Below are 19539 nucleotides of genomic sequence, written 5' to 3'. Positions count from 1 at the left end.
AGTACAGTTACTTGCGTCAGTCAGTCTTAAAATAGAATAAAAAGTTATAGTATTTTCACCTTTAGATTTATAAAGTATCTCAAACAGGTTCCGGATATCATAACTTGAGTGGTCCGCCGGAATTTTATTACTGTTGGCTGTTCCTCTATAAACAGTTTTATTTGAAAGTCCTGTATCATTTGACATCTAATTCGAGTCAGATTTCGTGTAGATTTAGCTTAAAAAATAACGACTCGCAACATTCGTTGAGTGCTGCTCTGCTACACCTAATAAAAATTGGAACATTAATTAATGGATAACGAAACGCACTTGTCGTATTGTTAATGAAAACAACGCAATGTAATATGTAATTAGTTTATCATTATACCTGCAACAGCCATATAGTTCTTTTAAATTACATATGCTAAATATTTCAGAAAATTCAGTTGTTACAAAAATAAATAGAAAAACGTTTTATTTAGGCACGTATAAATTTATATATATTTATTAATCTATAATCGAGTAATTCTGCTTATGTTTTTGTACGTTTTTTTCCTTATAGCAAAACCACATCGGACTGTCTGCTTTGCCCACCTAGGAGAATCGAACTCCTAATTTTAGTGTTGTAAATCCGAAGACTTACCGTTGTCCCTTACAGTGGGGAACTTTGCATATGCAACTTAAATATATTATAAACTGTACTTCCATTTATCTTAGTTCATTAATATAGAGGGGTTGGCAATAAATAGAAGAGAAAATTCCACCAGTATTTGTTTAATAAATTTATTTTGTTTAATGTAGTTTTACATCTGATCTTACAACTGCTTCTGTTTTTATAGTTTGTGCACCTGGAGATTTTGGAAGATGTGCTGAGAAAATAGGCTTAGTTACTCGAGGACAAATTTGAAATAAACATGGAGGTCTCGTTCACTTGTGATGATCTCCCAATCACTATAACGTTTATCTGATGTTAGTTTATGAGATAATCTCCTCACTGTAACGTGTACCTGATCATACTTTATGAGATACTCTCATCCATGTAACGTGTACCTGATCATACTTTATGAGATAATCTCCTCACTGTAACGTGTACCTGATCATACTTTATGAGATACTCTCATCCATGTAACGTGTACCTGATCCTTTATGATACTCTCATCCATGTAATACCTGATCATACTTTATGAGATACTCTCATCCATGTAACGTGTACCTGATCATACTTTATGAGATACTCTCATCCATGTAACGTGTACCTGATCATACTTTATGAGATACTCTCATCCATGTAACGTGTACCTGATCATACTTTATGAGATACTCTCATCCATGTAACGTGTACCTGATCATACTTTATGAGATACTCTCCACACTGTAACATGTATCTGATCATACTTTATGAGATACTCTCATCCATGTAACGTGTACCTGATCATACTTTATGAGATACTCTCATCCATGTAACGTGTACCTGATCATACTTTATGAGATACTCTCATCCATGTAACGTGTACCTGATCATACTTTATGAGATTCTCTCATCCATGTAACATGTACCTGATCATACTTTATGAGATACTCTCATCCATGTAACGTGTACCTGATCATACTTTATGAGATACTCTCATCCATGTAACATGTACCTGATCATACTTTATCAGATACTCTCATCCATGTAACGTGTACCTGATCATACTTTATGAGATACTCTCATCCATGTAACGTGTACCTGATCATACTTTATGAGATACTCTCATCCATGTAACATGTACCTGATCATACTTTATGAGATACTCTCATCCATGTAACGTGTACCTGATCATACTTTATGAGATTCTCTCATCCATGTAACATGTACCTGATCATACTTTATGAGATAATCACCAATCTGAAGAAAAACGTTTAATACTGTTCCTCTCACTAAACAAGTAATAGAGTACTTGAGTCGCTGAAACTCATGTTTGGAGTCAAGGTTTTCTACAAAAAAAATACTATTGACGAATGAAAGAGGGGTAGTGATCTTTTATAAGATATTCGATATTATGTCAATTATTTTAAACGACGTCTGGGGGAAAGTAGTGCCGTTTTTTTGTTTTTTTTTACGCCAGTCAATCTTAAAATAAATTAATTTGCTTCCACCTTTAGATTAATCAAATATCTCGAACAGGTTTGGGGTATCAGAACTTAAATTATCACTGGTTATTAGTGTCTTACAATCTGTTATATTTGAAAGTTATATAGTGCTTAACATCTGACGTGAATTAATCACTCAGTTGAGAATCTAGTGCATTTCATACTCGAGGAAGAAGGGTGCACATGTTTCACCTTTCTTTTTAATATCTGTAACTTTATTTACACATTATGTTCTCAAATTTTAATAGTTTTCTACACTCTTAGTTACAAGCTATATGCCCTCCCCCCAGTGGCACAGCGGTATGTCTGTGGACATACAACGCTAAAAACCAGGTTTCGATGTTTTACTCTAGATTTTGTTTAAACTAGCAGGACGCCCCAAACCATGAAGTGAGCCATTACTACTATTATGAACTGAGCCTCGTGTTTGTAGATTTACTCTAGATTTTGTTTGTTTCACTTGAATTGCTTGTTGGATAATTTGTCACTTTAGACTTGCCTGGTGATGCAGGTGATGTGACATTCTGGAACGTCTCAGAGGACCTAACAGCTGTAACAGAATTGTAAGTGAAAAAAGCGCTTTTTGTTAGAAGTTAGTATAATTTGCCCTTCTTATCGGTTAGTGTAGTTTTATTGTGTGCTGACTCAGTTACTACTCACAGAGAAGCTACCTAGAAACAAATATGGTGTATTAAACACACTTACCCGGCATAAAGTTTCATTAAAAACAAATAATCAAACAACAACAACAACACAAAAAATGTCCTACGAGAATTTAGTTTCTAAAAGGAAAAAAAAATTCTAAACTGGGTATTCAGAGTCACTAGTATTATCACTCTCGCGTCGTTCGCTATAATTTATTTGTGTGCGTGTGTTTTCTTATAGCAAAGCCAGGAAAGGCTCTCTGCTGAGTCCATCGAGGGGAATCGAACCCCTGATTTTAGCGTTGTAAATCCGTAGATTTACCGCTGTAGCAGTGGGGGACAGATTTATTTGTTACATTTGTGAATGAGTTAATTCCCCCGCTAGTACAGCGGTATGCCTACGGATTTTCAACGCTAAAATTAGGGGTTTGATTCCCCTCGATGAAATAATGTGTAAGTTTCTAAAAGAAATGTCCGAGACCAGTTTCTTTATAATCCAGTCAAACTCAATTCTGATGAAATCTCCCATTTTTGAGGTTTAGCAGCTTTCTTGTTAACTTAATCTTTATAAAACTAGAAAATTTCAACAGAGGAGCACTTTCTCAAACTAGATCTTTTCTATAGTAATTAAAATTAGGTTATCTACCATGGTGGACATTATTTGTTGGTCATTTACCGTTTTTTTTGTTTTGTTTTTTTTGTTGTTGATTGATCAGCACAAAGCTACACAATGGGTTTCTGTGCCCTGCCCACCAGGGATGAAGAATAATCCGCTTCTAGCGTTTATTGCCACAAGGGGTTTGGTGGTTTATTTGTGGATTATATCTGAACATAAGGGTAAGAAGTGCAGTTTTTGGAGGTAGGACATATCTCGACAGCAAACTGAAAAAACTGGTAACGGTTTTAGGCTTTCGAAGAAGGAGCTATATTAATAACTGTTTATGGGTGCACGTGATAAACGACAAAGGTCAATAGTCATTGTTTATCAGGTACCGACTAAATGATAATGACATTTGTGATGTGAACCTCAAAGCTATTGACCTCATTACGATATCAACAGTACTGTATAAAGTGGTGGTGAGCGGTAAATGTATAGAATTCTGGGTTTCGATTCCACGCGTTGTACACAGCAGATAGCCCAGTTGGTTTCGTACTAAAACAAACAAATGACAAAACTGTTTGTAAGTTTAGCTTTTAATATAAAGTTATGACGGTTAACCAATACGTTTGTTTCGGTACAAAAAAGACCAATCATGGCCAGGTAGGTGGTTAAGGCATTTGGCTTGCAACCCGAGGGTCGCGGGTTCGAATCCCCATCACATCAAACATGCTCGTCCTTTCATCCGTGGGGGCGTTAACGTGACGGTTAATCCCACTCTTCGGTGGTAAAAAAATAGCCCAAGAGTTGGCGGTGGGTGGTGATGACTAGCTGCCTTCCCTCTTGTCTTACACTGCTAAATTAGGAACGGCTAGCGCAGATAGCCTTCTTGTGGCTTTGCGCGAAATTCAAAACAAACCAAAGTGGAACATTGAGTTTAAAATAAAAAAGATCATTCTATGAGACACCATCAGAGTTATCACAGTGTTTGTTTGTTTTTTAAATTTAACGTTTAGCAATACAACGTATATACTAATACTCATCACGTTATTTGGAGATCACAATACGTGAATTTTATTTCACTGTGTATTACGTTAATTATATCACCTATGCCTCCAGTAACGTTTGCCCTCTCCAAAAGAATCTTTAGAAACGAAGCGAGAAAAAGCTTCATGAGGTATATAAAGTAAATCAGTTATCTTTTAATTCAAGGTAAAATAGATACATATGTGATTTTTAAAAAAAAATGTTTAACTTTTCATTTACATATTTGATCTACGTATTTTTCAATTAACTGTTTCCCTTGGCACTATTTCTCGTGAATAAGCAGTGAGATTGGGATTGATAAGTATAAATCACTCTGTTGATTATATTAAAAAACAACAACACCAATTTAATTAGTTCTTGTTGTTCACGTGAGGGGGCTCAGGTTATATATATGTCAAATCTTGCGCCGGTAACCTTTCATTTCGCTTGTTTATTAACAAAGAAACAGCAGTTGTTTCATTAAATGGGTAAAAATTACCAGCACTTACGTTGGTGGGATAATATTTGAGCGAAGGTGGCTGTCGCACGTTGAAACAAAGTTTATTTATACACCAAGCAAGGCTGGGAATTTAGCTCTTTATTTATCAAATAACAAAATAATATAACGCAGAAGTAAATAATAATAATACAAAAATTACTGTTTTTAATGTAGCATATATATATATGTATATCAAATTCGAGGTATTCTTTTAAATGTTTTAACATGGAAAGAAACGGATAAGTCGAAACTATGATATTATTAGACAATATTACTACATTGAGCAAAATAAACCATTTTAACAATCAAACTGTTTCATACAGGAAAGTATAGTAATACTAAGCAACCAGTTATAACTTTAGTTTCGATATAAAATATATGTTTCGTACCGTAATAGCAGAAACCTGGGTTAAGTACATATACTAATATGATTCTAAAATGTAACAGTTGTATGTAAGTACGCTTTAACGCTGTCACCAGTGAGAGACACTAGCACTAAACCAGGATCATGGACCTACCAGGAACTTAAACTAATAAAACAAATGCTCTGATTTCACACATAAAAAACATTTCTTTTCTTGCAGCTCAACAAACAACATGTGTTAATGATGTTAGTGTTGATTATGCAGTCATGCGATTCGTCCTTGATGTCAATCGGCAGATTGAAACAGAAACAGACTTTCAACCATTTCGTTATGTTTGGTTAATATCATTGATTTATAATTCTTCAAACAACACGTTTTGTTCCTTCCAATTATGAACTTCGTTTTCGTTCACGAGAATGAAAATCTCAAGGCTTTGGGATAATTAGGAGGATTATACATACAGGTTTCCAGCCAGAAATAGCCTCACAACAGAGATATTTTACCTTTGTACACATATACACATGTAACACAGCTGAACAATGAGGCTGGAAAAAGTTTTATAGGGGGCGCTGAAAACCACTGAAAAAATCGAAATTCCCATATGTGATAGGAAGAACGCCAAACCAGAGATGCTGATACATCTTCAGCAACCCTAATTCATGCATCCTTGCAGTTGGAACATTGATCGTTTGTTTGTTTTTGAATTTCGCGCAAAGCTACACGAAGGTTATCTGCTCTAGCCGTCCCTAATTTAGCAGTGTAAGACTAAAGGAAAGGCAACTAGTCATCACCACCTACCGCCAACTATTTGGCTACTATTTTTCAACGAATAGTGGGATTGACTGTCACATAATAACAGCCCCACGGATGAAAGGGCGAGCATGTTTGGTGCGAGTGGGATTCGCAGGGCCAACATTCATTGATGTAAATGGTTTGTCTGTATCTTAACTGTGATTATTCTCGGGCACTTTTAAACGTATTCTCTTAGTTAAAACTGCTTGACAGGAAAACGTTCGTTTTTCCTTTGTTGTCTTCTCTTATGAAAGAAACGCGTAATAATTTCACTGAATATTTTCGGTTGATAATAAACTGACCTGAAGTGAATAATAAAAACAAGTTAAACGTGTAAACACTTCAGTTTCTTAAGTTTTCTATATCTTCTCCCAGCTTTATAGATTGAGGTAAATATTTGTAAAAATAATATCGATAAAACTTTCTATATTTTATTAAATTTACCAAGAAAAACTAATAATAATTGCATTAATTTTGGTTAATTACGATATTTTGCTAGACTAGTTTATTTTCGCTTCGTATTTATTTTCTTAGTTTATGTTTGCGTAAACATAAACATAAACCTGGCATGGCCAAGTGGTTAAGGCACTCGACTCTTAATCCGAGGGTCGCGGGTTCGAATCCCTGTCACACCAAACATGCTCACCCTTTCAGCCGTGGGGACGTTATAATTTCATGGTCAATCCCACTATTCGTTGGTAAAAGAGTAGCCCAAGACTTGGCGGTGGGTGATGATAACTAGCTGCCTTCCCTCTAGTTTTACGCTGCTAAATTAGGGATGACTAGCGCAGTTAGCTCTCGAGTAGCTTTGCGCGAAATTCAAAAACAAACAAACAGTTACTTTGGTTAATTAGTAAAATGCTTATATATACAAAGGTTAGCTATTAAACTAGTACGTTTAAAATAATTCCTCTGAGTTATGAAGGTGGTATATGATTTCCCTGCATGAATCACCTTAATCTGACGATATTCTATAAATTAAAAACATGTTTTTATTCGATTCTTCATTGACAATTCGTTTCCGTATGCTCTAATTCTCCATCATATCTGTGCTGAACATTGTTACGTTTTCTATGTAAAGGCGCTGCGGGAAATGTCTTGCCAAAGTAGCAATGTATCACTCATTCGTTGTACAGAATTTATTAAATCCACCACCATCACCACTAGTGAGTTAATTAAAACTCGAACCTTGTTTTCACTTATCTTGTTGTGGTCTTTCTAACAACAGTGACTGCGAGCTAGTTACAAGTTCCATTCCAGTCGTTTACAAAGTTTAGCAGAGGGCAGCAAAACTTGTTCTCCAAAATTAATATTCCAGTCATGACAGAGTTTCATTAAAACTTCTGTTATCTTGAAACTACTTTGACAGTTTCGAGTGTTTTCTAGGTACGGATGATATTAAAATAAACACCAGAATACAGGATAATCTGGAATATATATTCGTGGAAAAGGAAGCGTGTAGTAAGGTGTAGTCATGGAAGCAGAAGCCACGTCGAGTATTAAACTTTAGAGAATTCTTAGTGTTTGAAGAATATAATATCGCCTTTCATTTCCTCCTTGCTCATTAGCAAGAACTTTCACTGTCTAACTGAATGTGTTTTTCGTCACAATTGTGAAGGCCAATGCTTGTATCGTTTTTCGTCTCAAGCCTAGAAAAACTGAGACAAGAAGAAGACAAAAACATAAAAATTGAGTTTTCATCAATTTGTACAAATTTATATATATATGCTTTTCTAATTATAATTAACTTACAAGTAACACATACAAATTATAAACAAGAAGCAATTACTTTGAAGAAGTAATGTATCAACCTGTCTCGAGCTGTACGTTTTTTTTTTTATATTTATTTCTGCAGAAATGTAACTTTGAGCACAGTAAGTCTGAAGGATTTATAGGTTTCTAGTCTGTCCAATCACTAATATTCCCGAAATACGAGTTTACTCTCGTAATAAAGAACAAAGTATTTGTCAGCCAATCACACTGGATGGGATGATTTCTCATGAGTAATCTATTCAACTCTTTTACAATATGGAACTCGTTTTTTTCTTTTTGTCTAAGTAATTAGTTATTTTTTGTCCTCTTAGACTGGTCTTTCAAATATAAATTTGAACTATTTTTAGTATTGTAGCATACTTAATTTTAGGTAATTAATTATATAATGAATTACCGGACTACAGAGAACTCCATTAAGCTTTAGCATGTATGGTTAATCTCCGAGGGAAATGGCTGTTTTATAACAATAAAGAATACTTAATTAAGTTTCAATGTTTTCAAAAGCTTTTGGCTTGAAGTGCTGTCTTGGTAGTTACCCCAGTGAGTGACTGGCTGTAATCAATTATGTAGGGTGTTTACAAAGCTTCAACCCATATCATTTGAAAATTATTAGGTTTTGGTTTTGTTTAGCTGAAGTTCAGCACGTGAAATCGTTCCTTTGTAATACTAAATAACGTTAGGGACAACTTTCGACTATTTCATGGCGCGTATTAGTTTAACAAGAAGGTTCACGTGTTTCTACTGATGTCATAAAAGTAAATAACGTTTCTTTTGGGTTTAAAAATTTTCACATTCTTTATCACGACGAGTTTCAAGTAACCGTAATTATATTTGAAGGCTGACCTATTTAGTCTAAAAGTAATATTTTGGAAGATCATTTCAACTATTTCGTAAGTAGAAGGATTATTTTTGATTATCTGTGGAGTCTATAGATTAGATCTGCGTGTGACGTTTTCATGACGTCATATCTACACCCTGAGAATGAAGAAAAATAAAGTTTTCCTTGATGAGAAACGGAGGCGAAGCGGGAAAATCGTGAACCTATTGTAAATATGCATACACACAGAAAAAGAATTCGCGAAGTTGGGGGTTGCTCATCGCGTAATAAAAAAGGTTTTTTCCAGTATCATATAAGCAAGAGATCCATTACAGTATGATGAGGAATTATTTTTCAACTAATAAAGATTTAAGCTCATCACATGTATAAGGGTTTGTTGTGCTATGAGACTAATAACATATAATCAGGCCATATTTTAAACAGATTTCTGTCTCCTGTTTAATCACATGAACAATCGGTTCATGGTATAATGGTTTTGTTGGCAAAAAGAAACAACAAAAAACACTTATGTAGGAAACAAATATTTTGATATCATTCTTTGTCGTTTTATTTATTATACAGCACATTAGATGTTTTTATCAACGTTCCACTGTGTTATTACATATTATAAGGTGATATGTAGTATTTTGACGATATGTATAATAGAGCAAGGGGGGATGTTCTGTCCCTAAATTAGTTAATAGAATTTTGTTGCTACAGATAATAAAGTGAAAGGTTGTAATTCGACATTGTGAAAAGTACACCAAAAGGTGTATTTCGATTTAAAAACTAGATAAATGTCCTGCTTAGATGTTAGACGAAACATTAAAAAAATTCTATATCTATAAAGCATTTTAAACGTTATTGCAAAGTTTTGTAAAACTACGGGACGAATAGAACAAGGCTTAGTGTTGTCGACTAAGTTTTGTGCATCAAAATAACTGTCATTAATCTCAACATTTAATGTAACCAAGTTTACCAAAATAACGAACCAATCAACCGGTTAGGTGTGGAATGAAACTAACATTTGACACCACCAGGTTTATGAACATAACGAACCAGTATTTGTATTTTTTTTTATATTGAATTTCGCGCAAAGCTATGGTTCGTCGTTTGTTTGTTTTGAATTTCGCACAAAGGTACACGAGGGCTATCTGCGCTAGCCGTCCCTAATTTAGTAGTGTAAGACTAGAAGGAAGGCAGCTAGTCATCACCACCCACCGCCAACTCTTGGGCTACTCTTTTACCAACGAATAGTGGGGTTGACCGTCACATTATAAAGCCCCCACGGCTGAAATGGCGAGCATGTTTGATGCGACGGGGATTCGAACTCGCGACCGTCAGATTACGAGTCGAACGCCTTAACCAACCTGGCCATGCCAGGCCCATAACGAACAAATTTACTCAGTTAGATATAAAATGAAATGGCTTTGGTATTCTTCCCGGAACGGTGTTGTGTTATAAAGAAATGAATATTATAAATTTTTCGCCATGCAAACACTTTGGCATCAACATTTTTACAGGTAATATTAGATAAAAATTTTATTATAGTTAAGTTGTTTTTAAATGTTCAAAGTTACGTTCATTTCTTCGCAAACTATTTTTGCCAAAACTGGCGAGCAATGTCACAGAATGTCCTGCTATCATTTTAGTGAATTATTTGTCAACTGATATTTAACATTTTGGATTTCTCTAAAATAAATTACACAGTATGGCTAATAAAAAATTAAATCTCTTGTTGAAGCCGTTAGCGGTAGTTTCATAGTACGTTATTTGTAAGATAGCTGAGAGTGCGGAGCTTTTTTAGCCCTACTGCGTTACCTAAAAGACAACTGAGATTTGTCTTAGTATGTTACCTTAAACACAACCGAAAGTATGAAGCTTGTTCAGTAGCATTTCGGACTCGAACGTTCTACTTTCTATTTACGGCTGAAGACGACGGAAACCAATCCTTTAAGATAATCTTCATAAAGGAGCAGCCACTTAACGGTTAGCAATTCAAATATAAATGTAACCATTGAGGAGTCGTTACGTAAGTCCTCGGTGGCTCTGATGGTAAGCTTATAAGGCTGACGTTCCAGATTCGATCGCTGCGGTGGGCAAGTATGAAAAGACCACTGGGAAACTTGTGCTTAACAAACAAACAAACAAACACGTTACTTGGGAACACCTTTATTAATAAAGATTAACTAATATATATGTATATATTTTTGCGTTTCATTATCGAGTCTAAAAACATTCGTCTAAACATGCATCACAGTCATCGTTGGGAATGAAGTATTTAGCCCCTCACTATCTATCATGCATGTCAGCGACATGTCGCTCAAAGAACCAAACCACACTTTCTGTTCACAGTTCGCAAATGTTGTTGTATTCTGGAAGAACACCCAACAACTGCAATGTACAATATTTACAACTGCTACTGAACAACATATAGTAGTACTGTAGTAAATGGAGAATTAGTGATTAAATAACTCAACACAAATCATGTTATTTACAAGATCGTACAAAACAAATTAGTACCACAGGGGACTCTCTTACAAGTAACAACACCAGCAAAATTCTACATTTGACTGATTATTAAACGATACAAGACATTAATAGATAAGAACCAAAATATAGAGAAATATAAACAAGTTACTTTAAAAGTATGACTACTGGCATTAACCAAGGGGATTCCTCACAACACGTTAAAAACCTACAGAACATACTGAGAGCAGTTGTAGAATATGCTTGTATAACATGAACAAATGTGTCAAAAACACATCAACAAAATACGGCAAATACAGAACTATATTTAACAAAGTATATAGTGACCTACTGTCAACAAACTCCGTATTTCAATACACTGACAGGCAGACTCTTGAAAAATTCGCTTCAATATTATAATAAAAATATTAATAAATGTGAAGCAAACTAAATAGTTACATAATATATGATAAACCTAATTCTAAGTACTTCCCCCTCAAACGTCATAAATAAGAATCGTACAGGTTAAACTGAACCATAGACACAAACACAACTGTATTTTAAAATGATTTTAATGTAAAAATAGGATTATATGTATGTGTGTGTATATAATTGTTATGTGAACACAGACTAATAGGGCGATCATGTGTAAGTGAAGCTACTGACAATACACGATTTAATATTACCCTATAAGTTGGACATAACGCGTAAAGGGTATATTAATTGAAACTGCAGACAATGGACAGACTATAACATTCAGTGAGTGATGCAAAAACTAAGTAACAAGTGTTGTTACCTAGGATTCAGTAATAGTGTAAACAAAATAATTCCTGAGAGGGAGGAAGAGGTCAAAAATGACCATCCCTGGTTCAGATCTAAGAACAGTGTACAATATAAAAACAGTTTAAAATGACCATCCCTGGTTCATATCTAAGAACAGTGTAAAATATAAAAACAGTTTAAAATGACCATCCCCGGTTCAGATCTGAGAACAGTGTACAATATAAAAACAGTTTAAAATGACCATCTCTGGTTCAGATCTGAGAACAGTGTACAATATAAAAACAGTTTAAAATGACCATCCCTGGTTCATATCTGAGAACAGTGTACAATATAAAATCAGTTTAAAATGACCATCTCTGGTTCATATCTGAGAACAGTGTAAAATATAAAAACAGTTTGAAATGACCATCCCTGGTTCATATCTGAGAACAGTGTACAATATAAAATCAGTTTAAAATGACCATCTCTGGTTCATATCTGAGAACAGTGTAAAATATAAAAACAGTTTGAAATGACCATCCCTGGTTCATATCTGAGAACAGTGTACAATATAAAAAAAGTTTAAAATGACCATCCCTGGTTCAGATATAAGAACAGTGTACAATATAAAAAAAGTTTAAAATGACCATCCCTGGTTCAGATATAAGAACAGTGTACAATATAAAAACAGTTTAAAATGACCATCCCTGGTTCATATCTGAGAACAGTGTAAAATATAAAAACAGTTTAAAATGACCATCCCCGGTTCAGATCTGAGAACAGTGTATAATATAAAAACAGTTTAAAATGACCATCTCTGGTTCAGATCTGAGAACAGTGTACAATATAAAAACAGCTTAAAATGACCATCCCTGGTTCATATCTGAGAACAGTGTACAATATAAAAGCAGTTTAAAATGACCATTCCTGGTTCATATCTGAGAACAGTGTAAAATATAAAAACAGTTTGAAATGACCATCCCTGGTTCATATCTGAGAACAGTGTACAATATAAAAACAGTTTAAAATGACTATTCCTGGGTCATATCTGATAACAGTGTACAATATAAAAACAGTTTAAAATGACCATCTCTGGTTCATATCTGAGAACAGTGTAAAATATAAAAACAGTTTAAAATGACCATCTCTGGTTCAGGTCTGAGAACAGTGTACAATATAGAAACAGTTTAAAATGACCATCCCTGGTTCAGATCATGGATCGAGTAAGGAATCCAAAGAGTGACCGCATAACTAACTACAAATATTTAATTCTCAGATTGTGGTTTTAGTTTCACAAATTAAAACAACAAACTGTGTTAATCACGTAACCGTTCATTTTACAATCTAAGTAGCTGATGTCAATTGTTTACATCGTGAAGCAAAAATCGATAACGTAACCTTTTGAAAAAATCTCAATGTCCGGTCCGTGTCTGCTCGTCTATGTAGGAATGATACATTATTCGATGTGTACACATTACGTCATAGCTTCGTAATACGAAAGAAGAGGATCTGATAATATTACTAGAGTCAGTATTTGTTTGTGTTTCTCGTCATGTTTGGCAAGTCGCGTGTTCTATATATTAAATAGGTTTGGTATATCCCTGCTGGGACAGCGGTAAGTCTTTGGATTTACAACGCTGGAATCAGAGGCTTAATTTCCCTCGGTGAACACAGCAGATAACTTGATTTGGCTTTTTTAAATAAAAAAACACACACACAGGTTTCGTATACAGAGATGATAATTAAACTTATTTATTCTTCAGAAACTTAAGTAACTTAAATATATGCGTTTTGAAAATTTGTTTTAAGGATTTCATAAAAAGCTTTGATCTTAAGTCAATAACTTCCCATTAAATTTGACGTCCTAGAATACTGTATATAAATAATTATTAATAATTGTCTACTGAAAACTATTTATTCACTTATTGTTAACAACGAGGAAAACATTAGTAACAATATATTTTTGTTGAATTTCACGCAAAGCTACTCGAGGGTTATCTGCGCTAGCCGTCCCTAATTTAGCAGTGTAAGACTAGAGAGAAGGCAGCTAGTCATCACTACCCACCGCCAACTCTTGGGTTACTCTTTTACCAACGAATAGTTGGATTGACCGTAACATTATAACGCCCCCACGGCTGAAAAGGCGAGCTCGTTTGGTGCGGCGGGGGATGCGAACCCGCGACCCTCGGATTACGAGTCGCACGCCTTAACCCACCTGGCCATGCCGGGCCTGTAACAATAACGGAAATTGTACTTCGCGTTATAGTTTCGTGTACTGCTTTAATTAAAGTTTTAATACCCACAACAACCGTCTTGGGAATACATTTTTGCTTTCTAAACAGTATTAGGTCCGGCATGGCCAGATGGTTTGGGCGCTCGACTTGTAATTTGAAGATCGAGGCTTAGAATTCCTGTCACATGAAACACGCTTTCTTTTCAGTTGCGGTTTTTTTAATATAAAATGACGGCCAATCCCACTAATCATTGGTTAAACAGTAACCCAAGAGTTGACGGCGGGTGGTAATGACTAGCTGCCTTCCCACTCCTAAATGACAGACGTTTAGTGCAGATAGCCTTCGTGTAGCTTCGTGCGAAAATTCAAAACAAACATACAAACAGTTGTAAGACTTTTGGAAGCAAAGAACATAAATTCAAACAGACGAAGAGAAATCTGAGAACTGTGTACTGTAGCATGAGTCTCTGAGAATAGTGTATTGTGTTGTGAGTCTCTGAGAACAGTGTACATTATAAAAACAGTTTAAAATAATTTATAAGAAGATTGTATTGTGCATGCATGTTGTTTAAAATGTTTTTTTTCAATCAGTAATTTTTTTTAATAAGAGTCATGTAGGGGTGACATTGCTAAAAATACAGAACTAAATTAGAGATTAATACACAAAAATTATACAGAAAAACTACATAAGTATTCAAAATTTCCAAGAAACACATTTATCTAGAACAACATGTTGAATTTCTATTACTTGGTCCTCGCTAGTACAGTGGTAAGTCCACGGACTTACAACGCTAAAGTCAGCGGTTCGATCCCCCTCGGTGGACTGAGTAGATAACCCGATGTGGCTTTGCTATTAAAACACACACACCTATCAGTTGTGTGAATTCAACTTTGAATTAAAGCGTTTAAACTGAATAATACTATATAGTCTTACAATGGTTAATTTCCTGCGGCCTGGCATGGCCAGGTGGGTTAAGGCGCTCAACTTGTAAGCTGAGGGTCGCGGGTTCGAACCTCTGTCACACCAAAGATGCTCGTCCTTTCAGCTATGTGGACGTTATAATGTGACAGTCAGTCTCACTATTCGTTGGTAAAAGAGTAGCCCGAGAGCTGGCGGATGATAGTGATGTCTAGCTGCCTTCCCTCTAGTCTTACACTGCTAAATTAGGAACGGCTAGCGCAGATATCCCTCGTATAGCTTTTCGCGAAATTCAAAAACGAAAACACACTTGTTTCAGTCGATATAACCCTATAATTATTTCATTTCTAGCATCAATTTAAACCTAAATCCACTCTTATGTGTTTCTGGACACTGTAAGATGTCATCGTTCAGTCATAATAATTAGCAGTGATAAAAAAAATCACAGTTCTAGAGTAAATGATATTATCATTACCCTTTGAAGCTTACTTTTTTACAGAACTCCAGTGTTTGTTTAAAAAAAATGTAAGTGCAAGGTAAAACAGGAATTATCAACGAATGAAAGACAACACTAGATGACCGTAACGTAGGGAGCTGACCTTTATATTGTGTACGAAGTAAAGGAGTAAAAAAATCAATGCACATGATATTGAATTTTATTACACATATTCATAGAACACAGAAGCTTATAATCATGGGGAAAATGTCACAAAAGAAATAAAAGAATATGTAAATGAAAAATGATGTGAGGATGGCAGTGTTAAAATATTGAAAATAGCAATATTATGATGATACAGATATACATAGATCATCCCTGCATGACTTTCAGTATTAAAATTTAATGTCACACTGTGAAGTGTACAAGAACAAAAGTGTTGTGAGGTCAATTCGACCGACCTCGTAACGAACGTTTATACTAGTCTGTAATAATCAAAATATGTTTTAATTTAACTTGATATTCCTTGTACGTAAGTTCTAGTTTCATAGTTACACCACAATGATGCATACCCCATCGTGACCATGATATTATAATAAACAAACTACATACCACAAGTCAGAAATATATAACTTCCAGCTATAGTAATATTAAAGTCAAGTATTCATTTTATAGTGTGGCGTTAAATTTTAGTATTAAATGTCATGTAGGGGTGATCAGTGTATAGCTGTATCATTTTATAGTCTAATTTGCGTTATTTTGGGCACTGCTATCCAAACATCATTTTATGTTTCCAAAATGCTTTCATTAGTCCTAGAGGAGGTTCTGAGAACAGTATAATTTTAGATGGGATTATGAGGGTAAAGTGGAGCTGAGACTATGGGAACAATGATTAATGGAGATGAGGTAGGGTCTGAGAATAGAGTAGAATATAAATGAAACTTTAAGAACAGTGTAGAAGAGATTATTAGAACACTATAGAACACAGATGAGATTATTAGAACAATGTAACAATGTAGATGAGATTATGGAAACACTGTAGAGTGTAGACGGGGTTCTGAAGAAATTGTGCAGTATAGATGAGATTTCTTTACCGAAGAAATGTTGAAACCGAATTTTCTAGATTTAATGAAACGATTTATATATATATATTTGAAAACATACATATATAGATATTTGAAAAGTGTCTACAATATTCTAACTAAAGATATATACCTTTTATTTATGATAGGTAAAGATAGTTGGCAAAAAAAAGTTTATTCTAAGACGCTCTTGTATCAGAACTAGGATAAAAAAAATCATTCAGTTTCCTTTACGTTTCTTACGAAAGGATCTTGTGATGATATTAATGTTACAGTCCGCTGAAAGCTTGCGTAGATGTAACAGAGACTGCAAACTTCACATGCAATGCTAAACTTCTGCTGTGACCTGCAATGCACGGTTGTATGTAAGATCGTGGTTGTAAAATGTTTTTGAAGAAAATCAAGTAACGCCAGTAAAGTGAATCATGTACATGAAGAGGAACTGATAACCATAGTTCTTTTACAAACTTGAACATGAATGAGGAACTGATTACCATAGTTCTTTTACAAACTTCAACATGAATGAGGAACTGATTACCATAGTTCTTTTACAAACTTCAACATGAATGAGGAACTGATTACCATAATTATTTTACAAATTTGAACATGAATGAGGAACTGATAACTATACTTCTTTCAAAACGTGTACATGAACAAGGAACTGATAAACATTCTTGTTTTTAATACTTGAGCACAAAGTATTCTTTGAACAAATAACAAAGTTTCATGAGGTTAAATTATTGGTACTTAACTAGACGTTTCATAGAACTTGTAAACAATTAGTTGTGTATTAAATAAGAGTTACTAATATTGTATATCTAAACATGATGGAGAGAATCTTTGAAATACTCTAGTAAATGAAATTATTAAGTTTTGTAGCAGTGTTATTTTAACTTTCATTTAATAATAAAATCAAAACCCAGAGATCGTTATTAATAATACTTGGACGGATCAGCTCTTTAACCTGTTCAGTGCTGTAGACGAGATAACTCGTCCAAGCCGATCACTAACACAGTGCCAAGGACATAAAACAAACCACCATTTAACACTTGCTCTTACTTCTAATAAGGGGTCCTCTTTTAATGGCACTATTGTCACTTGTCACTTTTGTTTGTTGTATTATCTACGACTTGCTGCTATCATGTCGTCTCGGAATAACTGCAGTAATTTGAAAACTATTAGGGTTAGTGTTTAGTATTATAACTAGGTTAGTAGTTAGGGTTACTTGATTTAATAAATGGTGATTTTGGTAAAGTACATAAATAGCTTCATATTCTACTGCATGTTATACATAGGGAAAGCTGGTGTATGAGATTATGGCCATAGTTTATAACTTCGGACGGGAACAACAGAAATAGAAGTGCATATGAATACATGTAGTTTAACCATTTAGACATCACAAACTGACAAACCAGTAGGGGTATCAACAGTGTAACTTTGACAACGCTTCTGGATGTGATATTGCTTACGTTGTAACTGTGTTTAAATATTACGTTTAGTGAGAATACTGAAAATTCGTCAAAGATACACAGTGGTGGCGCTAATAAAAGTTAGTTCTTCAAATATTTCAACGTCTATGAGAGCTTTTGTGAGCTGTGTTATCGCGCACACAGTGGGAAAAACGCTTTAATATTTTAAACCTCCAAACTGCTCTCACATGATACCTAAATTACATCAGGTTGAGAAAACAATAACTTACGTTACGTCATGATGGGTAATACATTGTAATTCGTCATCCATCTGGTGTTCCCTGATGATAGTGAAGCTGGAAGATATTAAATGCCTTGTGCTAACATAGATAATCTGAAATATGGATCTGCCATTCTAGTTGAGAATTAGAAGAGGTCTATACAGAGACAATACTAATTAAACCTGACAGTGAATGTTGCCACAATACCAGGAGAATGTAACAGCAGTGTGAGTTCATGAACTAATAAGCATTGTTTCTGATTTCATAATATGTTATATTGTGTACTATTATATACAGTTATCCCAGTGTTCGCGAAGGTTTTTCCTTTCGTGAGAAAAAGGAACTAGCGAAGACCAGTGGTTAGTGCACTGGACTGGTGAACTTAGGTTTTGTGGTTTGCGTCCCTTTATTGAAACAAAGAAATAAACAAAACACGCTCTGCATTTTAGGGTGTGTGAGAGTGGGAAAACATGGATGCACCGTAATTGTCACGGTAAAAATATCTGGTGTCTTTCTTCTGATGGATATTTCAAAATCAGGGAAGACTAAAACAGATAGCCTTGAGGTTAGTTTGCTCGAAATCCAACAAATAAAGAAAATGTGAGAGATAATATATAAGTTAGTTTTCTTATAAAACTCTAGTGCCCCTTTAAAAATGTAAGTACAAGGTAAAATAAGAATTACCAGCCAATAAAAAAAACGAACATTAGATAACAGTAACATGTAGAATATTCATTGCTTTGTACACTATACAATCGGTGTCTTTAGGGAGCCAACTCCTACATTATGTATGACATGAAGTAGTTAAAAGAAAATCAATACACATAATGTTGAATCCAACAAATAAAGTTTGAGAAGAATATATAAAGAATGGGATAATTAAAATAATTGAAAAATAACCATTATAACAGTGACGTTGTTAGAACTACTGTTAATGTATATGGCAATGTATGAAATATTCCAGATAAATGTATATACTTATATATACTATCCAAAATTTCAAAGGTAAGTATTAACGAAAGCTTTCGACAGAATGTCAATTTATAGAAGCATTAAGGGTTTACTCATGCTTAATATTTGTAGCCACAGTTTTGGTAAAACTATTTCTTGTTTAAACAATGTGACGCACGTGCTATCTCCATTTGCCTTGCCATTAATTCGATCTTTTCTTAAAACAACAACTGAAAGAGCTGACAGTGTTTTAAAATTTGTCTCTGTATGTTATATGAGCCCAAAATGGTTTCAGCCACATATATATATATATATATATATATATATAAAGAAGAAATTCGAGACGCTGTGAGGGAGCAGTTATAATGACG

Source organism: Tachypleus tridentatus, chromosome 13 (assembly GCF_004210375.1).
Source record: "Tachypleus tridentatus isolate NWPU-2018 chromosome 13, ASM421037v1, whole genome shotgun sequence".
NCBI lineage: Eukaryota > Metazoa > Arthropoda > Merostomata > Xiphosura > Limulidae > Tachypleus > Tachypleus tridentatus.
Note: the sequence above shows the minus strand (reverse complement) of the source record.